The following is a 23,899-nucleotide window of genomic DNA, read 5'->3' as shown; positions in this document are numbered from 1 at the left end:
AATAACAAACCGAAAACAATTAAGAAAATGGGAATAGGAACATACATATCGATAATTACCTTAAATGTAAATGGATTAAATGCTCCCACCAAAAGACGCAGACTGGCCGAATGGATACAAAAACAAGACCCATATAGATGCTGTCTACAAGAGACCCACTTCAGACCTAGGGACACATGCAGACTGAAAGGGAGGGAATGGAAAAAGATATTCCATGCAAATGGAAACCAAAAGAACGCTGGAGTAGCAATTCTCATACCAGACAAAACAGACTTTAAAAGAAAGACTATGACAAGAGACAAAGAAGGACACTACATAATGATCAAGGGATCGATCCAAGAAGAACATATAACAATTGTAAATATTTATGCACCCAACATAGGAGCACCTCAATACATAAGGCAAATACTAACAGCCATAAAAGGGGAAATCGACAGTAACACGTTCATAGTAGGGGACTTTAACACCCCACTTTCACCAATGGGCAGATCATCCAAAATGAAAATAAATAAGGAAACACAAGCTTTAAATGATACATTAAACAAGATGGACTTAATTGATATTTATAGGACATTCCATCCAAAAACAACAGAATACACAATTTTCGCAAGTGCTCATGGAACATTCTCCAGGAGAGATCATATCTTGGGTCACAAATCAAGCCTTGGTAAATTTAGGAAAATTGAAATTGTTTCAAGCATCTTTGCCGACCACAACGCTATGAGACTACATATCAATTACAGGAAAAGATCTGCAAAAAATACAAACACATGGAGGATAAACACTACACTACTTAATAACGAAGTGATCACTGAAGAAATCAAAGAGGAAATCAAAAAATACCTAGAAACAAATGACAATGGAGACACGACGACCCAAAACCTACGGGATGCAGCAAAAGCAGTTCTAAGGGGGAAGCTTATAGCAATACAATCCCACCTTAAGAAACAGGAAACATCTCGAATAAATAACCTAACTTTGCACCTAAAGCAATTACAGAAAGAAGAACAAAAAAACCCAAAGTTAGCTGAAGGAAAGAAATCATAAAGATCAGATCAGAAATCAATGAAAAAGAAATTAAGGAAATGATAGCAAAGATCAATAAAACTAAAAGCTGGTTCTTTGAGAAGATAAACAAAATTGATAAACCATTAGCCAGACTCATCAAGAAAAAAAGGGAGAAGACTCAAATCAATAGAATTAGAAATGAAAAAGGAGAAGTAACAACTGACACTACAGAAATACAAAAGATCATGAGAGATTACTATAAGCAACTCTATGCCAATAAAATGGACAACCTGGAAGAAATGGACAAATTCTTAGAAATGCACAACCTGCCAAGACTGAATCAGGAAGAAATAGAACATATGAACAGACCAATCACAAGCACTGAAATTGAAACTGTGATAAAAAATCTTCCAACAAACAAAAGCCCAGGACCAGATGGCTTCACAGGCGAATCCTATCAAGCATTTAGAGAAGAGCTAACACCCATCCTTCTCAAACTCTTCCAAACAATATCAGAGGTAGGAACACTCCCAAACTCATTCTACGAGGCCACCATCACCTTGATACCAAAACCAGGCAAGGATGTCACAAAGAAAGAAAACTACAGGCCAATATCACTGATGAACATAGATGCAAAAATCCTCAACTAAATACTAGCAAACAGAATCCAACAGCACATTAAAAGGATCATACACCATGATCAAGTGGGGTTTATTCCAGGAATGCAAGGATTCTTCAATATACGCAAATCAATCAATGTGATACACCATATTAACAAATTGAAGGAGAAAAACCATATGATCATCTCAATAGATGCAGAGAAAGCTTTCGACAAAATTCAACACCCATTTATGATAAAAACCCTGCAGAAAGTAGGCATAGAGGGAACTTTCCTCAACATAATAAAGGCCATATATGACAAACCCACAGCCAGCATCGTCCTCAATGGTGAAAAACTGAAACCATTTCCACTAAGATCAGGAACAAGACAAGGTTGCCCACTCTCACCACTCTTAGTCAACACAGTTTTGGAAGTTTTAGCCACAGCAATCAGAGAAGAAAAGGAAATAAAAGGAATCCAAATCGGAAAAGAAGAAGTAAAGCTGTCACTGTTTGCAGATGACGTGATACTATACAGAGAGAATCCTAAAGATGCTACCAGAAAACTACTAGAGCTAATCAATGAATTTGGTAAAGTAGCAGGATACAAAATTAATGCACAGAAATCTCTGGCATTGCTATACACTAATGATGAAGGATCTGAAAGTGAAATCAAGAAAACACTCCCATTTACCACTGCAACAAAAAGAATAAAATATCTAGGAATAAACCTACCTAAGGAGACAAAAGACCTGTATGCAGAAAATTATAAGACACTGATGAAAGAAATTAAAGATGATACAAATAGATGGAGAGATGTACTATGTTCTTGGATTGGAAGAATCAACATTGTGAAAATGACTCTACTACCCAAAGCAATCTACAGATTCAAAGCAATCCATATCAAACTACCACTGGTATTTTTCACAGAACTAGAACAAAAAATTTCACAATTTGTATGGAAACACAAAAGACCCCAAATAGCCAAAGCAATCTTGAGAACGAAAAACGGAGCTGGAGGAATCAGGCTCCCTGACTTCAGACTATACTACAAAGCTACAGTCATCAAGGCAGTATGGTACTGGCAAAAAACACCCAGAAATATAGATCAATGGAACAGGATAGAAAGCCCAGAGATAAACCCACACACATATGGTCACCTTATGTTTGATAAAAGAGGCAGGAATGTACAGTGGAGAAAGGACAGACTTTTCAATAAGTGGTGCTGGGAAAACTGGACAGGGACATGTAAAAGTATGAGATTAGAACACTCCCTGACACCATACACAAAAATAAGCTCAAAATGGATTAAAGACCTAAATGCAAGGCCAGAAACTATCAAACTCTTAGAGGAAAACATGGGCAGAACACTCTATGACATAAATCACAGCAAGATCCTTTTGGACCCACCTCCTAGAGAAATGGAAATAAAAACAAAATTAACAAATGGGACCTAATGAAAGTTCAAAGCTTTTGCACAGCAAAGGAAACAGAAAAAAGACCAAAAGACAACCCTCAGAATGGGAGAAAATATTTGCAAATGAAGCAACTGACAAAGGATTCATCTCCAAAATTTATAAGCAACTCATGCAGCTCAATAACAAAAAAACAAACAACCCAATCCAAAAATGGGCAGAAGACCTAAATAGACATTTCTCCAAAGAAGATATACAGACTGCCAAGAAACACATGAAAGAATGCTCAACATCATTAATCATTAGAGAAATGCAAATCCAAACTACAATGAGATATCATCTCACACCAGTCAGAATGGCCATCATGAAAAAATCTAGAAACAATAAATGCTGGAGAGGGTGTGGAGAAAAGGGAACACTCTTGCACTGCTGGTGGGAATGTGAATTGGTACAGCCACTATGGAGAACAGTATGGAGGTTCCTGAAAAAACTACAAATAGCACTACCATATGACCCAGCAATCCCACTACTGGGCATATACCCTGAGAAAACCATAATTCTAAAAGAGTCATGTACCAAAATGTTCATTGCAGCTCTATTTACAATAGCCCAGAGATGGAAACAACCTAAGTGTCCATCATCCGATCAATGGATAAAGAAGATGTGGCACATATATACAATGGAATATGACTCAGCCATAAAAGGAAACGACATTGAGCTATTTGTAATGAGGTGGATAGACCTAGAGTCTGTCATACACACTGAAGCAAGTCAGAAAGAGAAAGACAAATACCGTATGCTAACACATATATATGGAATTTAAGAAACAAAAATGTCATGAACAACCTAGGGGTAAAACAGGAATAAAGACACAGACCTACTCGAGAATGGACTTGAGGATATGGGGAGGGGGAAGGGGAAGCTGGGACAAAGCCAGAGAGAGAGGCATGGACATATATACACTACCAAACGTAAGGTAGATAGCTAGTGGGAAGCAGCCGCATAGCACAGGGAGATCAGCTCGGTGCTTTGTGACCGCCTGGAGGGGTGGGATAGGGAGGGTGGGAGGGAGACGCAAAAGGGAGGGGATATGGGAACATATGTATACATATAACTGATTAAATTTGTGATAAAGCAAAAAATAAAAAAAAAAAAAAAAAAAAAAAAAAAAAAATAAACATTACTGTATAGATTAAAAATTCATATCAAAATATAAATCAGCCTAAAGTATAAGTCAACAAATCAAACAGTAACTATCAGTTCCTAATTTGTGAACTAAAATGTTATACATGACAAAGATTTTTGTGTTCAAAAAAAAAAATCAGTATGTACAGAGAACAGCCATGTGAAGAGGCAGCAAGAGGGCGGCCATCTGCAACCCAAGGAGAGAGGCCTTAAGAGAAACCAACCCTGCCAGCACCGTGATCTTGGACTTCTAACATCCAGAACTATGAGAAAATAAATTTCTGTGGTTTAAAAAAAAAAAAAAAAAAAAAAAAAAAAGAACCTAGGGGTAAGACGGGAATAAAGACACAGACCTACTAGAGAATGGGCTTGAGGATATGGGGAGGGGGAAGGGTAAGCTGTGACAAAGTGAGAGAGTGGCATGGACATGTATACGCTACCAAATGTAAAATAGATAGCTAGTGGGAAGCAGCCGCATAGCACAGGGAGATCAGCTCTGTGCTTTGTGACCACCTGGATGGCTGGGATAGGGAGGGTGGGAGGGAGGGAGACGCAAGAGGGAGGAGATATGGGAACATATGTATATGTATAACTGATTCACTTTGTTATAAAGCAAAAACTAACACACCATTGTAAAGCAATTATACTCCAATAAAGATGTAAAAAAAAAACAGTGAATCAGCTATATGTATACATATATTCCTATATCCCCTCCCTCTTGCATCTCCCTCCCACCCTCCCTATCCCACCCCTCTAGGTGTGACTCCCCCCAATTTTTATCTTCAGTAGTGAACTCCAGATTGCCCATATGACCCCTCTACTAGCATGTATAACAGGAATTTAAAATAAAATGTTATCTTCCACATATAAGCAATATCATATGATACCTGTCTTTCTCTGTTTGACTTACTTCACTTAGTATGATAATCTCTAGTTCCATCCATGTTGCTGCAAATGGCATTATTTCATTCTTTTTTATGGCAGAGTAATATTCCAGTGTGTGTGTGTGTGTGTGTGTGTGTGTGTGTGTGTGTGTGTGTATTCATTCCACATCTCCTTTATCACTTATATGTGAAATCTAAAATATGACACAAATTAACTTATTTACAAAACAGAAGTAGATTCACAGACATAAAAAGCAAATTTATGGCTACCACAGGGGATAGGTGGCGGGAAGGATTAATTAGGAGTTAGGGATTAACAGATATACACTACTAAAAATAAAAAATAGATAAACAACACGGACCTACAGTATAGCACAGGGAACTATATTCAATATCTTGTACTAACCTATAATGGAAAAGAATCTGAAAAAGAATATATGTATGTATAACTGAATCATTTGCTGTACACCTGAAACTAACACAACATTGTCAATCAACTATACTTCAATGAAAGAAAGAAAGAAAGGGCATTACCACAAGAACACAGAAATTCCTACTTCTAAATTTGCTCTTCTTGCCATATTCCCCATTTTGGTAAATGGCATCACCGCTCAGCCAATTGCTCAGGCTAGCCTTGACTTCTCTAATTCCATGCTGAAGTTTGAGATAACTTCACGATATATTCCCAGAGGGAGCGCCTCTCGCCATCTCTACCCTTACTGCTCTTCTCTGAGCCACCATATCTTGCCACACATTAGCAAGGGCCTCTTACCCTTGCTTTCCGACTGCAAGTCTTTTCACACTGTAGAATATTTTCTACACAGTAAACAAGAGTCATCTTTAAAACATCAACATCAGGTCACATTCCTCCCCAATTACAATGCTCAGAAGGCTCCCCATTACACTTGGAAGAAAATCTAAAGTCTCCATGGAGAATGAGAAATACCCCACTTCAGAGCTTTTTGAATTTGCTCTTCCTTCTGTCTGCAATGTTCTTTTCCTACATGTTCATACGGTTCGCTTTATTCAGGTATTGCTCAAACGTCGCTTCTCTAGGGAGTCCTTCTCAGACTACCACACCCCAATTATCACCGTGCATCACTCTCTACCACCTTCCCCTGCTTTATCTTTAAATTTATCTCTACGAGATGTGGTATGTATATCTATGTTTATGTCTGTATCTCCTCTCTTCTCTAGGCTTAACCCTCTGTGAAAACAGAGACATTTTAAATTAGCCTCTAAGTTCTCACTACATAGAAAATGCAGAGCACAAAGCAGATGCTCAATAACTATTTGCTGAATGAATTAATAGAGGAGACGCTTCTTTAAATAATAGTATTTATTAAGAGTCTACAATTTTTCCCTCACTTTTTAACAATGAAAACCCGTTCTACCCTCATCTCCTTCTCTTTTCCCATAATGTGAAACAATCCCTACCAGAAGTGGTCTCTTCCTCTTCAAAAGATCTCATTCCTTTTCCTTCTTTTTACTGATCAAATACAATTTATCAGAGTTTCTTGTATAACAATACATGCCTTTCTCAGAGGTTCCACTGCAGTCACATCCAAAACAAGGGCTATGTGTCATTTCCTTTGTATATAAGGTTAATACTATATGTCCCAGTCAATGGGCTCATTATCTACTTTATCCCATTGTATTCTAACACAAATCACCCCCTTTTAAATAACAGGCCCTCAAATACTCAACTGCATGAATGAATGGGTTTAGCTTTGAATAAATAAATCAGGTAAATCAAACTGTAGTGTGAAATGACTCCATGGGCAGTAGTTCATTAGAAGAGCTGTGATGTGCAAGACACGTAAGAAAGGAGATTTAAGTCTCCCATTTAACCAAAAGTAGACTCAATTATCTACAATTTCCTGAATTTTAAAAGTGCATTAACGAATATGCACAAGTCGTAGAAATAGCAACACATTTATAGTCAGAAGACACACACTAGAATATCTTCTTTTCCATATTTTGGTTATGTGACCTTGTACTTCAAGAAGCATGTCTCCTCATCTATACAATGGAGGCTATATTAGCAAACTCAAACTTTGCTGAAAATTAAAGGATTACTTTATATAAGTGCCTAATACCACCAACATCACAGAACAGATACTCAGCATACATTTGGGGAAGAGGAGGGAGCAAGGAAGGGTCCTAAAAAGGTACCCAGGAAAGAAGCCAAGAGAAAAAATAAAAAACACTTTTTGATGGTGTTTATCCAGGGTGATAGCCTTCAACTAAACCTCACTCAATCCTAGCTTTTGCTTAAGATGAAAATGTGCATTTGCAAAATAAGAGTCACTAATAAGGCCCCCTATCGCTTATTGGTGAAAATAAAATTTTCCTTGGAGAAATTATATGGGTTCCTTCACTGCAGCAATTACCCACATTGGTATTAGTTGTCATACAGATAGAAACAGACGCAAACAGAATTTAGACTTCTTAACACCAGGGAGACTTCAAAATCCATAGTTTTTAGAAGGAGAAGGAATTAGGGAGAGCCTGACGTATAACTGTGTTAGTGTAGCTACTTAAAGTCTTCAAAATGCCCATTCACAATCTTTGTGGGGCTTTTTGTTTGTTTTGAGGTTTATAACACAGAGAAACCCCAAAGACGTCTTATCTCCATTTTATAACTGAGAAAACTCCAGGTAACTGAATTATCTAAGGTCAAGTGTGAGGTCAAAGTCTACTACTTGTGTGTATTATTTCCACACTGACACTCAGCAATATCATGGACAATGAAATATGCACCTTGAAACCTTGGACCCCAACCACTGAAACTAGAGGAAGAACATTCCCAGCACCAGGGCCTCTAGGAAAGGACATATAAAGATGGACTTTCATTTTCTGGAACCAGTTGTACCCTGCTCTTCCATCTCGCCTGTTACAGCCACCACAGCTTTGTCAGTTGTGTGGCAGGAGCAGGGATAAATTAAATTCAACTCTGGAAGGACGCAAAAATCGCAAACCCAGTAGAACTGGATATCATGGCCAGCGATACCCAGATCATGCTCTCCTGACCACTTACCATGTAAGCAGAGGACAAGGATATTGTTCTTCTTTCAATCTATCATTAGAGCAACCAAAGAATCTTTAGTATGTATAATAAAAACCAGGCCTTTAAGTAAGGAAGATATTTATAGCACCATTTATAATATTTATAGCATACCCAACAAATCTTTGCATTGTGAGGAAGAAATTGATAGCACATGGAAGAACTGAAAGATAATGAAATAGCTACTCTTGTAGTTCAATAGCTTACAAAATGGGAAATCTGCTCAGCCATCCAGGGGGCTGTATGCTGGGCTCCAAAGCCAGGCGAGTCTGTGCACGGGGTTCCAAGATTTTGCAGTCACTGTTTGGGTTCCTGGCTGGGCAAGCCTAGAGGTTGCGCTCTGCAGTTGGATGGGGCTGCTGGCTTGCGAGCCTGCCTAAGCAGGGATAGAGGACGAGTTCCATGGCTGGGCCAGACTGCTGGCTGGGGACCCCATCTGCCTAGAGCTGCCCACGTGCTCCCTGGCCAGATGAGATGACTGGCTCCACACCACAGGTGGAAGGAACTGCTGGCTGTGCTCTCTGATTGGGCACCACTGCCGTCAGGTACACGGTCCATCACAATCTCCATGCTGGAAGCCGGAAGCCCCGCCCCCGCCCCCTTTAGTTCAAGCTGATACCAGGTGCTTGAGCTTTCCCTTTTCTCCCAGTGTTCCTCGTGAAGGACGGATGTGGACCTCATGAGAAGCTTCCCAGAATGTTGTGGAACCCGGATGCTCACGCTGGGGTCTCCTTTCGCCACTGGAGAAACCTCTTGGTGCGGCTGCGTGCTGGCCTGCAGGAAGGGCTATGTGGTCAAAATGAAGCTGCCTTGTGGTCCACAGGGGGGTGCTTCGGCCTCACTTCTGGCTCCTGGGATTTTTTTCCCCCCACAGAGAGAGGCCTTCTTGTCTGTGGAGAGTTGCTAGTTTGTATTTCCTTGAGGAACACTAAAGCCGGGAACCTCTGATTCCACCATCTCGCTGATTTCACACCCCTCTTCCCCAATCAGACCTTCTTTCTAACATGTGGGGAAAGTAACTAACTTCTAAAAATCACTCAGCGGACTTCCCTGGTTGTCCAGTGGTTAAGACTCTGCGCTTCCACTGCAGGGGGTGCGGGTTCGATCACTGGTCAGGGAACTGAGATCCCACACGTGCCATGTGGTGTGGCAAAAAAAAAAAAAAAAAATGACAATAAAATTTTAAAAAACCCCTCAAATCTACTATACATTGCATATTTGCATCCTTTCCTTCATATCCTTAAATAAAAACATATTCAGCTTTGTGAGCTATCATATTTTTCATAATACAGTACAGAATACCAGCACCAGTATTTAATGGATCTGTATTCAACAGTCTAAAGGTCTATACTCTTGAAGTAATTTTAAATAATATCTATTACTTTACTACTCTACACTAAAGTAATTTAAAATTAAAGGATTAAAATTAAGATCTACTACTCTTTGCACCATTATTATTATTACGCCCCAAGTAGAGAAAGCTCTGCAATAGAAATAAATAGACATGATCTAATGTCCCTGACCTTAGGAAGTTTACAATTTCCTTAGAATGAAAAGACAGATACACTTGAAATTAAACAGCGGCTCAGGGCTATAATATTACAAATGTCTAAAGGCTATATAAATTTATATTTTTTATAACCTACGTTTTGAAGATTAATTCCTCTTTCTCATACTAATCTTTGGGATTTATTAATTCCAAAAGCTATTCATATTTTGGAACTGCATTACCTGCTAACCTTTCCACCAGAAATAACATAAAACAGATTTCAGTGACTAGCTAAAAAAGAAAAAGAACAAAATAAGAGGGAAGGAGAAAAGCATTATATTAGCCTTCCAGGATTTTAACAGAAGAGTCTAAAATTTTAAAATTAAGGGGAGCTTTTTTTTTTTATGCTGGGCGTCGGAGTTTATTAATTTATTTATTTATTTTTGCTGTGTTGGGTCTTTGTTTCTGTGCGAGGGCTTTCTCTAATTGTGGCAAGCGGGGGCCACTCTTCATCGCGGTGCGCGGGCCTCTCATTATCGCGGCCTCTCCTGTTGCGGAGCACAGGCTCCAGACGCACAGGCTCAGTAGTTGTGGCTCACGGGCCCAGTTGCTCTGCAGCCTGTGGGATCCTCCCAGACCAGGGCTCGAACCTGTGTCCCCTGCATTAGCAGGCAGATTCTCAACCACTGCGCCACCAGGGAAGCCCCAAGGTGAGCTTTTATATAGTGAGTAGACTACTTTCTCAGGGTTAGTCTAGTTTCTAAAATAATAGCTACTGTGTATTCACTGCAATCAATGAGCTGTGTGATATTAGCATCATCATAAATGCATCGTCTAACTTAACCTTCATGACATCTCATATCGTTAGTACCATTTTTCTGATGAGTAGATCACTATAGGCAAGTTCACATAGCTTGGAAGGCATGGAGTCAGGCTTCCAACGGACGACTAGCTGGCACAAAACCCCACACCTTTCACCTCCTCCTAAGAAGGGAGTAAAGAATGCATATTGCACTCCTTTCTGCACCTATGTACCTTAAGCAATGCAGCAGTATACTGAGAATATAGATCATGAATAATCTAAATTCCCAAGATTGAAGTGCTCGTTACATAGAACTTACTAAGAGATTACATTTAAATATCTTAGCTTACTTTTTAGTAGCTAGCAAAAAACTTCCTGAATCACCTCCTATTACAGATATGAAAAATGCAGAATAATCAATAACTTTAGCTTTCTACTAGTGCTGACTTGATCCACGGCATCTAGTACAACATTTATAGTTTTTTTAAAATTAAAACTTCACAGAATGCACACACATACAAGCAGCTACGATGCATGTTCCCATTAATGTCTACATTACCTAGCTAATATATATCCATACCACAATCCACAGGAAGGTCCAAATTTTAGCAAAATTAACATTAGCAATCAAAGCCTAATATGCACATACAAATGTATGCGTTCCATACACGCATACACATACTGCAGTTTTCTAACATGTTACTGAACCTATCACAAAACGGGAATTGAGATGTTATTTTATAAAAAGAGTTCTAATATTATATTATTACCTGTTTTCTCTTCTTCATTTGGCCCAACAGCACTCTTTTCCAAGAAGTGTCCCATAAAGACATTTACTATAATGAACTGCTTTAATTCAAAATGTAATCTAACCAAACATGCTTAATAGCCTGGCTAGGAAAATCAATACCATGGTTTATAGAACAGTGTCTCTGGAAGGACAGGAAGTGGACTCTTGGTTCTGCATAAAATCTTGTTAATCCTAGTTCCATTTCCCCCTCTTACATTTGTAACAACTGAATAAACCGATTATGCTTTTTCATCTTATAGCTGCAGCCTCTGTAGACAAACGGATTAAAACACTTACATTGATGTGATCAATATATTTATCAATCAATAATGACCCAGGAATTGATCTTCATAATTGGAGGAATTCTGCACCTTAATTCATTTATACGCTACTGTCTTTTTTCAAAACTTAGGGATTGTTGATGTGGAAAATTAAAAGAGAATTAAGGGGGAAGGGCCACGTAAGGAAAATTGCTGTTCTTTACAGCATAACTGAGGAATATACATGATTAAGGCAAAACGTGATGATTTGGGGGGAATAAAAGCATGGATAATTGATAGAGAACTCATGAAATAGGGAAGCAGTTGTAAATAGATTATTGTGGACACGGAACTGACATTTCCAGTTATCGATACTGTTGTTTTGTCCTTGACCGTTAAGATCTGAGGAATGCTAAGCAGTAGCTTTCAATAGCTGCATGTATAAGAAAACAATATTCCTGCCACCAGAAGCTGCTCTAGTACAGCTTTCCCCTTCTACTCCAGGCCACGGACTCTACCACACAGACACTCAAAGGCAAGAGTCTTATCCCTTAAAATCCTGTCAGTAGTTCTCTTCACCTCAATTCCCAATTCCAACAGCCTCTTCCCTTTTTAATGGGCTGCCTTTGGCCTCACCTTCCTTCCCAAATCCAGCAGTTACTCCACAACAGATCTGCATTGCACGTCCTGTAAAGGAATGCGAGGTTTTGTCTTGGCGTTCAGTCTCTCTTCCAAGAGATATATACACACACGGATATATTTCCATGTATACGTGTATACACATATATACATATATATACACATGTATGTGTATATCTCATGTATATGGTATATATATACTCATATGTTTATATGAGAGATATGAGATATATATACACATACATTTACAAATTGTTAGCTTTACAGCTATAAAAGCATACTTTAAACCTACAGAGCTTTACACCTAGTTTTATGTTTGTGCACATTAAAGGAAAATTCTAAGAAGAATTGGTCATGATTGGGTGACTGATTGTTTTCCTTCTAAAGGAAACATAGTTTAAATACATATTCAACATCCACTCCCACTCACTGTCCCACATTACTTGTGGGACAAGTAATGAAACTAAAACTTTCAAAGGCTACTCAGTCTTTAATTCATGTTTTTGAGCCCCTACTGTGTGAAATCTAGGCTCAAACAAGTTAAACAGTCTTTGTTCTAATCCTCACGGTCCAGCCAGACTTTCCAAACTACCTAGAAAGGAATCCAGTTCAGAGTGTCACTCTCTGCTACTTATAAGATGGGTGCTCGAGCATGTTACATACTCTGTAATTCACAATTTCTTTATCTGAAAACTATGGGTAATAATAATAAAAATTAACTCAGAAAGTAACTGTAATAATAAGATAATGTAGAGTGAACAGCACAGGGACAGATAATATTCATTTTAGATGGATATATCACTTTAACTACCCCTCATTAAATGATTTGTTTATATATATGCATGCACATCAAATATATACATTTGGAGAGGATGATAAGCCACCAACTGCTGCTGTATGGTCCACTTTCTTATGAATGTATCATTGAGCCAACTGCATTATTAATTTTTAAACAAGGGATTAACATGAAACACTGAAGAGCACTTATCTCCAAAACAATGCAAATACGAAGAGTTCATAGAACCAGGTTTTGTGATAGTACCTATAAAAAATACCTGGCATAAAAAGGTACTCAATAAAAATATACTGAATGAATGAATAAGAGGTAATCACCGACACCTAGTAGGAACTTACTAATATCACTTCTGTAACTGTTAGTTTGTTTACGTTTTTAAATGATGAAAGGAATTGAAAGTCAAAACAAAGACTTTTCACAGATTATGACACTAGAATTTTTATTTGCTGACTCTGCATTTAATATGAATAATATACCGTGATGGTTAATTTCACATCTCAATTTGACTGGGCCACGGAGGGTCCTGATATTTGGTCAAACATTATTCTGCGTGTATCCGTAAAGCTGTTTTGGGATGAGATTAACATTTGATTTGGACAAGGATGATCACTTTCACCACTTTCATGCAACAAAGTACTGGGAGTCCTAGCCAGAGCAATCAGTCAAAAAAAAAAAAAAAAAACAAAACGATAAAAGGCAACCAAATCAGATTCCACCCTAAAACGGTTAGAACAAATAAACAAATTTAAAGTTGCAGGGTACAAAATCAATATACAAAAATCAGTTGCATATCTATACACTAACAACAAACGATCAGAAAGAGAAATTAAGAAAACAATCCCATTTATAATTGCAACAAAAATAATAACTACATAGGAATAAATTTAGCCAAGGAGGTGAATGTTCTGTACATTGAAAACTATAAAACACTGATGAAAGAAACTGCAGGAGACACAAACAAATGGACAGATAGTCTGTGCCCATGGATTGGAAAAGTTAATATTATTAAAATATTCATAATATCCAAAACACTCTACAGATTCAATGAAATCCCTATCAAAATTCCAATGGCATCTTTCCCAGATAGAGAAGAACAATCCTAAAATTTGTATGGAGCCACAAAAGAACCCAACGAGCCAAAGATATCTTGAGAAAGAAGAACAAAGCTGGAGATACCACACTTCCTGATTTCAAAGTATATTACAAAGCTACACTAATCAACACAATATGGTATTGGCATAAAAACAGACAAATAGATCCATGGAACAGAAAATAGAAAGACCAGGAAAAATCCCACACATATATGGTCCATTCATTTATGACAAAACAGGCAAACATATACAATAGGGAAAGGATAGTCACATCAATAAATGGTATTGGGAAACCTGGACAGCCACATGCAAAAGAATGCAACTGGATCCTTACCTTAAAAACATACACAAAAATCAACTCAAACTGGATTAAAAACTTGAACATAAGACCTGAAACCATAAACTCAGTAGAAGAAAACATAGGACGTAAGCTCGCTGACATCACTCTTGGTGATCATTTTTCAGATTTCACACCAAAAGCAGAGTCAACAAAATATACAATAAACAAGTGGAACTACATCAAACTAAAAGGCTTCTACACAGCAAAGGAAACCATCAACAAAATGAAAAGGTAACCTACAGAATGGGAGAAAATATTTGAAAATCATATGTTAGATAAGGAGTTAATATCTAACATACATAAAGAAATCATACAGGGCTTCCCTGGTGGCGCAGTAGTTGAGAGTTTGCCTGACGATGCAGGGGACACGGGTTCGTGCCCCGGTCCGGGAAGATCCCACATGCCGCGGAGCGGGTGGGCCCGTGAGCCATGGCCGCTGAGCCTGCGCGTCCGGAGCCTGTGCTCCGCAACGGGAGAGGCAACCACAGTGAGAGGCCTGCGTACCGGAAAAAAAAAAAAAAAGAAAAGAAACCATAGAACTCAATAGCAAAACCCAAACAGCAATCTGATTTTAAAATGGGTAGAGGTAGTGAATAGACATTTTTTCAAAGAAGCCATCCAAATGGCCGACAGATACATGTAAAGATGTTCAACATCACTAATTATCAAGGAAATGCAAATCAAAACCACAAGGAGACATCTCCTCACACCTGTTGGAATGTCTATCACCAAAAAGACAAGAAATAACAAGTAATGGTGAGGATGTGGAGAAAAGGGAACCCTTGTGCACTGTTGGTTGCAATGTAATTTCGTTCAGCCACTATGAAAAACAGTATGGAGGTTCCTCAAAAAATTACAAATAAAACTACCATATATACATAGAAATACTACTGGGAACTACTAAGTACAATATGAACGACTACTGACATAAACAGAAATAACAAATTGGAATCTAGCATTCCACTCCTGTGTATATATCCAAAGCAAATGAAATCACTATGTCAAAAAGATATCTGAACCTTCATGTTCATTGCAGATTATTTACAACAGCCAAGACATGGAAACAACCCAAATGTCCATCATTGGATGAATGGATAAAGAAAATGCTGTACATATATACGATGGAATATTATTCAGTCATAAAAAAGACGGAAATCCTGCCACTGCAACAACATGGATGCACCTTGAGGTCGAAATGCTTAGTGAAATAAGTTAGAGGAAAACACATACTGTACGCTATCACTTATAAATGGTACCCCCCAAAAAAATCCCGGAGACAGAGAAGAGATTGGTGGTTGCCAGAGGTGGGGATGGGCAGTGGGGGAAATGGGTGAAGGTGGTCAAAAGGTAAAAATGTCCAATTATAATTTCCAGGAATGTAACCTACAACAATGGTGACTATATAGTTAACAATACTGTATCGCATAGTTGAAAGTTGCTAAGAGAGCAGATCTTAAAAATTCTCATCACAAGAGAAAAAATTTTATAACTATGTGAGGTAATTAATGTTACCAATATTTATTGTGGTAATCATTTTGTAATATATACATATATCAAATTGTACACCTTGGACTAATACAATGTGATATGCTAATTATAACTCAATAAAACTTGAAAAAGAGTCTTGCCTTAAGAAACTTGAGGGCTTCCCTGGGGGCGCAGTGGTTGAGAGTCCGCCTGCCGAGGCAGGGGACACGGGTTCGTGCCCCGGTCCGGGAAGATCCCACATGCCCCGGAGCGGCTGGGCCCGTGAGCCATGGCCACTGAGCCTGCGCATCCAGAGCCTGTGCTCTGCAAGGGGAGATGCCACCACAGTGAGAGGCCCGAGTACTGCAATGGGGGAAAAAAAAACTTGAATTGGTAGACTAGGTAAAGCAGATTGCCCTCCTTAGTGTGGATAAGCCTCGTTCATCAGCTGAAGGCCTCAAAAGAACAAAAAGGCTGACCCTCCTTTGAGTAATAGGGAACGCCTCCTATCTGACTGCCTTCGATCTGGGACATCAGTTTTTTTCTTGCCTTCAGACTTAAACTGACACATCAGCTCCTCTTGGTTCTCTTTTTGTTCAGGCTCTCCTGAGTCTCCAGCTTGCTGACTGCAGATCTTGGGTCTTGTCAGCCTCCATAATTGCGTGAGCCAATTCTTATAATCAATCAATCAATCAATCCTATTGGTTCTGTTTCTCTGCAGAACCCTGACTAGTACAAATACTGACCACAAACATCTCATTTTATGGTCCTATAATCACATGTTAAAAAAAATACATTCTATCTGCTCTGAAGGTTTCTCACTATGTGTTTCTACTTAGTTTACATTCTTCGTTAACGAAACACTGGATGAAAGGCCTTTGTTTATACATATGCATATTTCGTTTTTGGAAATGTGAGGTCGCAGTCCATGCTTGTTTGTTGATTTTCCCTTAGAAAAGTTAGTTTTTAAGTTTTAGGCTTCTCTTAGCTATCTCAGATATTTTACTGTTACCTACTTACCTAGGAAGTAATGATGAGGTATAAAATATCTCAGAAACACCATCCATTATCACCCCTTAGTACGAATATAACCGTTCAAGAGTATTACTATTTTAAAAATCTGTGGAGTAAAGCTGTAGGGATAATAAATATTCAATAAATCTTTGTTGAATGAATGAATGAAAGATCATTTGAGATCAATGGTATTTCCTACCACTGTGGCTCATTCCATACAACATAATTGAGGGGTTAAAAACATGCTTGCTGCGTGGCAGTGCAAGAGCAAATGAGGTTGGAGAGGATGAATACATCCACATGGTTCAGAGCTTCCTCTAAGACTGCATCAAAGTCTTTTGTTTCCTGACAGAAAAAAGAGAAGACCGCACTTACCCCAGAGGAAGGAATTGGTAAATCACGGGAAAGGGGCTGTGATTCTAGGACTGTGCTGAACGTTTATGAGAGACAACAAAGGGAGCGAAGACCAAGTTCAAAACGAGTGAAAGCTGGAGAGGTGGAAAGATTCACTGAGACTCTGGAGCTGGTGCTCTGCTGTCAGACAAGTGTGAACGTGACCAGAAACAGAAGGAGAAAAGTGGAGATCACTGGAGTTAATAAGGTCCAGGAACCCAGTGAAGAGGCTATCAGAAGTGTCATTAGTGTGGGTGTTGAAGTCACCGAGGAGAGCTAACTTCAACTAGAGCTCTGTGATAGTAAATATAACCAATGATACCACAAAAGAACTGTTTGATGAAAGAATCACATTAGGGCACTCTTCCAATAAGCAATCACGCAAGTGATTAACTCAAAACGGTGGCACTTACATTCGTGAGTAACATTTAAAAAGATTAGGCCAGAAGCTCAGTGCAGTCTCCCTGCCTCACTTGTTGCAGGTGGGGGCTGGGTGCTGAAGCTCAGGCTTCAGAAGTCAGACCCAGAGACAGAACTGGGGTTGGCTGTGCGGAGACAGCCTGAAGAGGCCGGACTGTGGCAACTGAGGGTGTACTCCGAAGAAGCCAGGGCCTGCCACAGAGGCAAGGTGCCGTTATTCGGGGACACACGAGAAGAGGGGTGGGAACACTATAAGAGCTTCTTTCCCTGTGAGCACCCCCAGGCAACGAGACACCAACTACAGGAGCTACCACGGCAGGTGCGACTCACCGACGCCATTGTGGGCTCCAGAAGTGGGCACAGGATACCGCTACAAAACCCACAAGCAGGTGCCAAGCGCTGCTCCTGCTGTCCTGGGAGAGTGCAGATAGCATCTGCCCCTAGAAGACCCACAGGCAGGCGCCAAGCCCCATGCCTGATGTCCCGGGAGTGCAAGGACTGCAGCCGACTCTAGGAGACGTGTGAGCAGGTGCCAAGCCCTGCCCCCACCACCCTGGGAGCACGCAAGTGCTGCTGCACCTGCACACCCCATATCCAGGGGATAATGGCCAGTACACGCTGAGGAAAGAGGCAGCAAGCATGCAAACCAAAAGCAGCCCCTCGATTCTGGAAAAGACGGCAGAGCAGAAGGACTTGAGCTCACCTCCTCTCATGTAAACACCGAAACCACAGCTAACTGCTCAACAACCACTGACAAAAAGGACTGGAACCTATCAACAGAGATAGCTTACCTTCAAAGACAAAGAAGAAGCCACAACAAGACAGTAGGAGGGGCACTTTCGTGACATAATCAAATCCCATACCCACCAGGTGTGGGTGACCCACACACGGCAAAATAATTATATCACAGATGTTCTCCCACAAGAGTGAGAGTCCTGAGCCCCACGTCAGGCTCCTCAGTCTGAGGGTCTGGCATCGGGAGGAGCAACTCCCAGAGCATTTGCCTTTGAAGGCCAGCTGAGCTTGAGTGCAGGACTGGGGGAAACAGTGATGCCACTCCAGAAGGGTGCACACAAGGTTTCATATGCACTAGGACCAAGCACAAAGCAGTGACTCCATAAGAGCCTGGGCTGGACATACCTATGAGTCTTGGAGGATCACCTAGGGAGGTGGGGGTCAGCTGTGGCTCACTTGGTGGGGGGGCAAGGACACAGGTGGCAACGGACCCAGAGGGTATTGATTGGCGTGAACTCTCACAGAGGTCACCATTTTGGCATCAAGACCTGGCCCTACCCAACAGCCTACAGGCTACAGTGCTGGAACGCCTCAGGCCAAACAACCAGCAGCACAGGAACACAACCCTGCCCATCAGCAGACAGGCTGCCTAAAGCTGTCCTGAGCTCACAGCCACCTCAAAACACACCCCTTGACACGGCCCTGCACACCAGAGGGACAAGCTACACCTACCAATGGGGAGGCACCAGTCCCCCCCAGCCAGGACGCCTGCACAAGCCTCAGGACCAACCTCACCCACCAGGGGGCAGACATCAGATGCAAGAGGAGCTATGATCCTGCAGCCAGCAGAAAGGAGACCACAAATACAGAAAGTCAGAGAAAGTGAGACAGCAGAGAAATATGTTGAAGATGAAGGAACAAGATAAAAACCCACAATAACAACTAAATGAAGTGGAGATAGGCAACCTATCTGAAAAAGAATTTAGAGTAATGACAGCAAAGACCATGCAAGATCTCGGAAAAAGAATGGAGGCACAGATCGAGAAGATACAAGAGATGTTTAACAAAGAACTAGAAGATTTAAAGAACAAACCAACAGAGATGAAGAGCACAATAACTAAAAAGAAAACCACATTAGAAGAAATCGGTAGCAGAATAATTGAGGCAGAAGAACGAATAAGTGAGCTTGAAGACAGAATGGTGGAAATCACTGCCATAGAACACAATAAAGAAAAAAAATGAAAAGAAATGAGGACACTCTCAGAGACCTCGGGGACAACACTAAACACACCAACATTTCCATTACAGGGGTCCCAGAAGGAGGATAGAGAGACAAAGGGGCTGAGAAAATATTTGAAGAGAATATAGCCCAAAACTTTCCTAACATGAGAAAGGAAACACTCACTCAAGCCCAGGAAGCACAGGGAGTCCCATGCAAGATAAGCACACGGAGGAGCATGCTGAGACACATGTTAATCAAACTGACAAAAAGTAAATACAAAGAAAAAACATTAAAAGCAACAAGAGAAGGCAACAAATAACATACAAGGGGATCCCCATAAAGTTATCTGCTGATTTTTCAGCAGAAACCCTGCAGGCCAGAAACGAGTGGCACAATACATTTAAAGTGATAAAAGGGGAAAACCTGCAGCCAAGAATACTCTACCCAGCAAGGCTCTCGTTCATATTCGACAGAGAAATCAAAAGCTTTACAGACAAGCAAATGCTAAGAGAATTCAGCACCACAAAACCAGCTTGACAAGAAATCCTAAAGGAACTTCTCTAGGAGGAGAAGAAAAGGCCACAACTAGAATCAAGAAAATTACAAATGGGAAAGCTCACCGGTAAAGGCAAACATAAAGTAAAGGTAGGAAATCATCCACACACAAACATGATATCAAAACCAGCAATCGTGAGAACAGGAGAGTACAAATGCAGGATATTGGAAATGCATTTGAAATTCAAAGACCGGCAACATAAAACAACCTATTTGTATATAGACTGCTATGTCAAAACCTCATGGTAACCACAAACTGAAAATCTGCAATAGATACACACACAAAAAAGAATAAGGAACCCAAACACAACATTAAAGTTAGTCATGGTTCAAAAGGATACATGCACCCCAATGTTCACTGCGGCACTATTTACAATAGCCAAGACATGGAAACAACCTAAATGTACATCAGCAGATGACTGGATAAGGAAGATGTGGTACATACATCTACGATGGAATACTACTCAGCCATTAAAAAGAATGAAATAGGGGCTTCCCTGGTGGCACAGTGGTTGAGAATCTGCCTGCTAATGCAGGGGACACGGGTTCGAGCCCTGGTCTGGAAGGATCCCACATGCCGCGGAGGAACTAGGCCAGTGAGCCACAACTACTGAGCCTGCGCGTCTGGAGCCTTGCTCCACAACGAGAGGCCGCGATAGTGAGAGGCCCGTGCACCGTGATGAAGAGTGGCCCCCGCTTGCCACAACTAGAGAAAGCCCTGGCACAGAAACGAAGACCCAACACAGCAAAAATAAATAAATAAGTTAATAAACTCCTACCCCCAACATCTTCAAAAAACAAACAAAAAAAGAATGAAATAATGCCACTTGCAGCAACATGGGTGAACCTGGGGATTATCATACTTCATACTTACTTCAATAGTGAAGTAAGTCAGACAGAGAAAGACAAATATCATATGATATCGCTTATATGCGGAATCTAAAAAAAAGATACAAATGAACTTATGCATAAAGCAGAAACAGACTCACAGACCTAGAACGCAAGCCTGTTGTTACCAAAGGGGAAAGGTGGGGCTCAGGGATAAACTGGGAGTTTGGCGGTCACATACATGCACGCTACTATATTTTTAAAAGATAAGCAACAAGGACCTACTGTATAGCACAGGGAACTCTATTCAGTATTCTGCAGTAACCTAAATGGGAAAAGAATTTGAAAAAGAATACATGTCTGTACATGTATAACTGAATCACTTTGCTGTACACCTGAAATTAACACAACATTGTAAATCAACTATACTCCAATAAAATTTTTAAAAATAAAAAATTAATGCCAATATTTCCCAAACTCTTCCAAAAAAAATCAGAGAGGAGGAGGAAACACTCTCAAGCTCATTTTACGAGGCCAACATCACCCTTGTACCAAAGCCAGAAAAGGACACCACCAATAAAGAAAATTACAGGCCAATATACCTGATAAATATAGATTCAAAATTCTCAATAAAATACTATCAAACTCAACTCAGCAGCACATTACAAAGACCATTCACCATGATCAAGTGGGATTTATCTTGAGAGGTAGGCATGTTGCAACACATCCACAATAATCAGTGTGATACCTCACATTAATAGAATGAAAAATAAAAATCATATGATCAACTCAATAGATGCAGAAATAGCATTTGATGAAATTCAACATCTGTTCATGATGAAAAAACAAAAAACTCTTAAAACAGTAGGTACTGAAAGAATTTACCTCAACTTAATAACAATACATAACACGGTCATAATGTTGACAAACTAACAGCTAATATAAGAATAAAGGTTGAAAGGTTGAAAGCTTTCCTCTAAGATTAGAAATAAGACAAGGGTGTCTCACCACTTCTATTCAACATAGTACTGGATGGTTTCGCCAGGGCAATCAGGCAAGGAAAACAAATAAAATGTATCCAAATTTTAAAGGAAAAAGTAAAACTGTCTCTATTTGCAGATGACATGATTTTATATCTAAAAAAATTCCTAAAGACTCCACCAAAAAACTTACCATCTAATCAATAAATTCTATAAAGTTGTAGGATTCAAATTTAACATGCAAAACTCAGTAGCGTTTCTATACACTAACAAAGAATTATCTGAAAATGAAGCAAAGAAAATGATCCCACTTACAAGAGCATCAAAAACAATAAAATACTTAGGAAAAAATACAGCCGGAGCAGGCAAAAGATCTCTACACTGAAAACTATGAGACATTCATGAACAAAATCAAAGATGACATAAATAAATGGAAAGAGACTCCTTGTTCATAGATCGGAAGAATTAATATTGTTAAACTTTCCATAATACCCAAAGCCATCCATAGATTTAATGCAATCCATACCAAGAGTCCAATGGCAGTTTTTACAGAAATAGAAGCAACAATCCTAACATTCAGATGGACCCAAAAAGGACCCTGAATAGTCAAAGCAATCCTGAAAAAGAACAAACCAGAAGGCATCACACTTCATGAACTCAAGCTATGTTGTAAAGCTACTGTCATCAATACACTACGGTGCTGGCATAAAAAGAGACCCCTCGACCACTGAAACAGAATCAAGAACCCAGAAATAAACCCAAATACATATGGTCAAGTAATATTTGACAAGGGAGGCAACAATACTCAGTGGAGAAAAGACAGTCTCGTCAATAAATGTGGCTGGGAGAAGTGGATCTTCACGTGTAAAAGAATGAAATTACACCCCTATCTTACACCACTCACAAAAATTAACTGGAAATAGATTAAAGACTTTAATGTAAACCCAGAAACCATAAAACTACTACAAGTAAACGTAGGGAAAAAGCTCCTTAACATGGGTATTGGCAATGAATTTTTGGTACATGACACTTAAAGCGCAAGCAAACAAAATTTAAAAAATAAATAAATAAGTGGGATTACATCAAACTAAAAAGCTGCTGAGCAACAGAAACAACCAACAAAATGAAAAGACAACCTATGGAATGGGAAAAAATACTGGCAAACCAAATATCTGATATGGGGTTCATATCCAAAATATGTAAAGAACTCATACAACTCAATAGCATACAAACAATCCAACTAAAAAATGGGCAAGGGACTGGAATAGACATTTTGACAAAGAAGATATATGAACGACCAACAGGTACGTGAAAACATGTTCAACAGCATTAGGGCAATGCAAATCAAAACCACATGCGCTATCACCTCCCACCTGTTAGAATGGCTAGCATCAAAAAGACAAGAGATGGGCCTCCCTGGTGGCGCAGTGGTTGAGAGTCCGCCTGCCGATGCAGGGGATACGGGTTCGTGCCCCGGTCTGGGAGGATCCCATATGCCGCGGAGCGGCTGGGCCCGTGAGCCATGGCTGCTGAGCCTGCGCGTCCGGAGCCTGTGCTCCGCAACGGGAGAGGCCACAACAGTGAGAGGCCCGCGTACCACAAAAAAAAAAAAAAAAAAAAAAAAAGACAAGAGATAAGGAATGCCACCAGGCATGTGGAGTAAAGGGAACCCTTATGCACTGATGGTGAAATTACAATTGCTACAGCCACTATGGAAAACAGTATGGAGATTCCTCAAAAAAATTAACAACCACATGATCCAGCAATTCCACTTCTGGGAATACATCAGAAGGAAGTGAAAACACTATGTTGAAGAGATATCTGTCCCTACCCCACACCCCATGTTCAGAGCAGCATTATTTGCAATAGCCAAGACATGGAAACAACCTAAATGTTATCCTTTCATCTGTAGATGGACA

Source organism: Hyperoodon ampullatus, assembly GCF_949752795.1.
Source record: "Hyperoodon ampullatus genome assembly, chromosome: X".
Classification (NCBI taxonomy): domain Eukaryota; kingdom Metazoa; phylum Chordata; class Mammalia; order Artiodactyla; family Ziphiidae; genus Hyperoodon; species Hyperoodon ampullatus.
Note: the sequence above shows the minus strand (reverse complement) of the source record.